This window comes from Heterodontus francisci, unplaced genomic scaffold, assembly GCF_036365525.1.
Source record: "Heterodontus francisci isolate sHetFra1 unplaced genomic scaffold, sHetFra1.hap1 HAP1_SCAFFOLD_43, whole genome shotgun sequence".
Classification (NCBI taxonomy): Eukaryota; Metazoa; Chordata; class Chondrichthyes; order Heterodontiformes; family Heterodontidae; genus Heterodontus; species Heterodontus francisci.
The window spans coordinates 17244441-17250440 of NW_027141852.1; positions in this window are offsets into that span (position 1 = coordinate 17244441).

A 6000-nucleotide genomic window follows, 5' to 3' on the forward strand; every position below is an offset into this window, starting at 1 on the left:
GTCAGTATCACAGTCAGCGCTGTGATAGCTGTGAGTGATGAGGACACTTCTGAGGGTGGTACGTCTGGTGATGTTAAGTTCTAGCTGGTGCCAGTGGCACAGCTTGAACTGGAAGTAGCTGTTTGTCACACAGAGTCCATGGTGACAGCATAGATCCAGCAACCTCTGTCCATTTTTGATCATCTTGCCAATCCCCTGGTGCCCTATGCTCGTTGGCCAAGCTATAGTCAGTACCCACACTTGCGTTGAAGTCTCCTAGAAGGTACAGTCCCTCAGTGCTGAGAATTCTACTGATGGCAGCGTCAAGTGTCTCATAGAATTGATCCTTGACATCTGGGGTGGAGGTGAGTGTCGGGACATAGATGCACATGAGATTAACTGGGCCCGCGCTTGTTGACAAGTGAAGAGTATGAAGTCTCTCTGAGCCTACTGTGGGTGGTTCACTCATTGCAAGTAGCGTGTTTTTTACTGTGAAACCCACGAGTTGCCTCTTGGGCTTTCCCCTGCCAGAAGAAGGTGTAGTGTTTCTCTTTGAGGGATCCACTTTGAACGAGTCTAGTTTCTTGCAGCACAGCAATGTCCACATTGAGCCTTGTGAGTTCTTTGTCGATCACAGCTGTCTTGTGTGTGTCATCAACCTGCAGAAGGTTGTCAGTAAGGCCAGGACACATGGTCCTCACATTCCAGCTTGCGATGCGAAGGACTGGTGTCTTCTTTGTTAATTTTGTCTTGCCTGGTGCATTGATTATCGAACCGCCTGTTGAGAGGTATCTCTCTAAGCTCCAAGCACCCATTGAAGCAAGTAGGTCGTGGCAGGACAGCAGTTAACTGAGTGGGTGGTAGCTATCCAATGAGACATGATGATCTCTCCCTCTGTCAGAAGTAACCCCTGGTGCTCATACTCTACACCAATTGAGTGAGAGCTTACAATCAGTAACTGTTTCTTCCCTCTCAGCATTGCTAGTATTGTCCAAAGGAAAAAACAGTACTGTTTGGTATTGCTCTGCTGTAGGAGTTGCTGGAAAACTACCTGATAAGTAACACGTAACCGCCTATGGGACTCCACTCCGGATTTACTGTCCAGGTTTACTCCCTAAGCCTTCTTCTCTCTCAAGCCATCCACAGGGAAGTGAGACTTTTTGCCCATAGATGGGGCTCTGTTTCTTGGCATCAGGATGGAACCACACGCCAGTGGGCCTGCATGACATGCACAAGGATATCACACACTGCCCCATCCCTGTGACAGCTCAGGGAGATACCCTGATGATAATGCACCCCACAGGAACATCACAAACAGCCCCCTCCCTCGGACAGCTCAGGGTCAGACACTGCACATACTGCAACAACAGTGACATTCCTGGATTAGTTCCTCCATTCTGAAAAACAAGCATTCACCCTACTTTATGCTTTCTGTCCCTCAGCCAATTTTGTATCTATGCTGCCACTGCCCCCTCTAATCCCATCTGCTCGAATTTTATTCACAAGTCTATTTTATGGTACTTTTTCAAACACAATTTTGAAGTCCAGACACACACCATCAACCCCACTACCCTGGTCAACTCTCTCTGAAACTTCATCAAAGAAATTAATTAATTCAGACACAATCTTCTGTTAACCAATCTGTACTGGCTGTCATTTATTAGGCCATGTTCTACCAAGTGACAGTTATTTTTCTCCTGGATATTTGTCTCTAAAAGTTTCCCCACCACTGACATTAGACTAACTGGTCTGTAGTTCCTGGGTTTATCTCTCTTTTTAAACAGAGCTGTAAAATTAGCAATCCTTGCAGATGTATCTTTTAATTCTGGAAATTCTATTGTGGACAATCTCTTTGGGCATGACTTTAACCAATTAAAGTAACAGGATACTTGATTAGTAAGTCCAGAACTTTTATTGAGAGTAAAATAGTACTTAATAATTGAAAGCAAAATTATCTTTAACAAACTTGGACAATATAACTTTACTGCTCGAGCAGGTGTGTGGACTGGTCGAGCTTTGTCTCAGAATGTCACGGTCCTCTTTGTCCAGCCTAGATCCCTCATCAGGTGGAGAACTTGGTTGATGATCTGAGCCTTTACCCCTGAGATCTTCTAGTGTTCCTGCACACTGAAACCTTACAAAATCCCTACTTTTAACCCCTGGATGGCCATCACACCACCTTGTAAAATAATATTTGGTCCGAGCTGTTGCTAGGTACATTTAATAAGTTCTTAATGATGTCTTCCACTAACAGTCACCTGTCCTCAGAATCTCAGACATGAGTACAATGGAGTGGTTTCACACTGTCTCCCAATCTGATCTGAAACAAGTTTCCTATTCATTAAATCGAGACTCTTGAAGGTCACGATGTACCAGACCATGGGTTTTATCAGGTGTCCTGGAAAGGTCCATTGTTTGAATAAATTTCGCTGAAACTGCCCTTTCCCACACAGACACAGAAACTCACAGTAATTAGATTGAACTAACTTTAAATGAAAACCCATTCTCTCTAAAATGATTATTGATTCATTATTTATAACTCAATCAAGGTTCATTACCTTTACAATCATCTGTTTCATGATGGGTAGCTACTCATTAATTATGCAGGATATAAACGTTAGTACTGAACACAAAATGGCTCCTTTGGTCATGTGTTAATTGTAAAATGGCTTCCTTGACCTTATGAGTTATTACAACAGATACATTATAAAAATGGTCAAGTTAAACTGAGATCGAACTACCCAAGCTTACCTGCATCCTCCAGTCCTCTGGCATCATTCCCATATTCAAGGAGGATTGAAAGATTGTGGTTCGAGTCTCTGATATTTCCACCCTTACTTCCCTCAGCAACCCAGGATGCAGCCCATCCAGACCGGGTGACTTTTCTACTGTGAGCACTGCTAACCTTGTAATTATTTCCTCTTTATCTATTTTCACCCCCTCCAATTTCTCCACATCCTCCTCCTTTACTGTGTGGCATTTGCACAATCTGCTTGTTTTGTGACAGATGCAATGTACTTAATTAGTGCCTCAGGCACGCCCTCTGCCTCCACAGGATCTCCTAATTGTCCCACCCTTTCATTGACTGTCCATATGTTGGTAAAAGACTTCAGTGTTCCCAGTTATGTGACCTGCTAATCTTTTCTCACACACTCTCTTGCTGATCTCATTTCCCTTTTCAGCTGTCCTTTGTACTTTCTGTATTTTGCTTGTTTCTCCTGCATATGAATCCTCACATGATTTCTATATTAATGGTTTTCGAACTATTTTGTTGAAGGATTGAGTTTTGTAAATTTCTCCCTAGCTCCCCTCATGGTCAGGCAGAAAGTTTAACTGCTGTGTTTTCAAACAGCAACAGCTTTATTTGAAAAGCCATTGGGACAGGATTCCGGGTTTTAATCCAGTCACAAATCTGTTTCTGATGTCTTGTGGCTCCAGCTGTCACATGACGTGTCAGAGGATGACCTCATAATTGGCCCAGTCATGGAGCTGTGGGTTGATGTTTAAATTGTTTCAAAATAATTTTCCAGAAGGACAATCAAAATGAATCGATATATGAAAGGTAGATTTTGTGAATTTGTGCTCCCAGTGGAAATTCCTTCAGAGTCTGCTGGTTTTCATATCCCCAATTCCCCACAGGAAGCTCTGTGCTCAGAGTCTGTATTCCTTCCATCAACATTATACAGAATCATTTCATGGGAGACCCCAGTGTGAATTGTAGACAGGTGGGTCAGTTTTAACTTTCAAAGTAACACAGGAGCAAAATACTGCAGATACTGGAAATCTGAAATAAAAACAGAAAATGCTGGAAATACTCAGCAGGTCTGACAGCATCTGTGGAGAGAGAAACAGAGTTAACGTTTCAGATCTGTGATCTTTCATCAGAACTGGGCTGAAATTGTCTGAGGGACTGAGATTGTGGAATCAATTTCAGGGTCAAAGACATTGTACTCTGTAAGGATAGGAAGATGGTGATTATTAAGTACAGTGCAAGAATATAGATGCTTTTACATTATTTGAATCAACATTGATTTAAACTTTGTGCTCACGAATTCTATCTTTTGATCAAAATGACACTGATAACAATGGAAAAAGCAACACATGCATTTCACAGGACCTTGTAAAGCCTTTTCCAGCCAATGAAGGACTTTCCAAGTGTTGTCACTGTGCAGTACATTACAATACCCTACAATAAGGATATTTCACATTCGAGTCACACAAGTGCCAGGCAATGACCATCTCAAACAAGAGAGAACCTAACCATCTCCCCTTGACGTTCAACAGCATTACGTTTGCTGAATCTCCCACTATCAACATCCTGGGGGTTACCATTGACAAGAAAATGAACTGCAGTAGCCACATAAATATCATGGCTACAAGAGCAGGTCAGAGACTAGGAATCCTGCGGCGAGTAACTCACCTCCTGACTCCCCAAAGCCCGTCCACTATCGACAAGGCACAAGTCAGGAGTGTGATGGAATACTCTCCACTTGCCTGGATAGGTGCAGCTCCAACAACACTTCAGAAGCTCAACGCCATCCAGCACAAAGCAGCCCACTTGCTTGGCACCTCATTCACAATATTCACTCTCTCCATCTCCGATGCACTGTGGTAGCAGTGTGCACCATCCACAAGATGCACTGCAGCAAGGCAGCAAGCCTCCTTAGACAGCACCTTCCAAACCCGTGACTTCTACTCCCTGGAAGGACAAGGGCAGCAGATGCATGGGAACACCACCACCTGCAAGTTCCCCTCTAAGCCAGACAACATCCTGAATTGGAACTATATCACTGTTCCCTTACTGTTGATGGGTCAAAATCCTGGAACTCCCTTCCGAACAGCATCACATCGACTGCAGTGGTTGAAGAAGGCAGCTCACCACCACTTTCTCCATGGAATTAGGGATGGGCAATAAATGCAATAAATAAAAATAAAATCAATAAAAAATGACAATAATCACCAAAAGTAGAAAATACATATGAAAATGAAAATATAATAAAGCACAGTCAGCATGGATTTCACAAAGAAAGTCTTGATTAACCTTATATTTGAAGAATCAACAGCAAGAGTAATACAGCAGATGTAGAAGAGTTTAAGTTAATAAAGCCTCATCCTTTTAAGTGCTTGAACCAACAAATTGTGGGTGAACAAACAAGCACACTAACTGACAGAGCTGCATGTTGTGCTTTCTAGATTACCCGAAAGCAGGGTGTTAATGAGTTAAATCTCCAGGTTTCTGCAACCAGAATAGCCATTGTCCACGATCAGTTTCACTGTTATAAATAAAGATGAAACATTCATTGTGAATCTATAGAAACAGTCTGGTCCTGCACACTGCAGACACATCCACATCATCACCAACCAGCTCTCCTATAATTGGTGCAGTTATTTGACTTTTCCCCATTAGCTCCATGGAATTAATTTTAAAAGATTTAAATTCTAAGAAGTTTTGTTAATATTCAGCCCTCGAGAAGAAACCATTCCCTGGCCACAGTGGAGAAAGCATTGAATATAAAACAGTAGACGACCAGGTAACACAGTGAAAGCTTATCAGCTCATAGATAATTGCTTAGTTTTCTTATTTTTGCTCTTGCTATTTGGTTTTTCATCCTTTTTAGTTCCTGACTCCGGATATTATAGTGATTAAATGTGAAAAGATGCACTGTGTCTCAGCCCCGGTATATTGGCTCTTTCTCTGTACAGTGCTGTACACATTCAGATTCTGACACTGTCTCTCCCTCCCTCAACTTTCCAGCCCTGACGGTGCAGAAAGTGCTGCTCAAAGTTACACATTCTGACTGTTTGCAGTTGATTAGTGAGAGATTATTAACGTATCCTGCTGCAGCGCTGCCTCGGTTAATAACAGCAGATCGAAGTCACATTTCAGATACAGAAACAGATGCATCAATTATTCACTCTTTCCCAGAGTGAGTGAGGCCGGGACAAGCAGCAACATTCCGGCCACACAATTACCCAGCACCAGCAGAAAGCAGTGAATAAAGATTCAATCAGTGGGTTAAT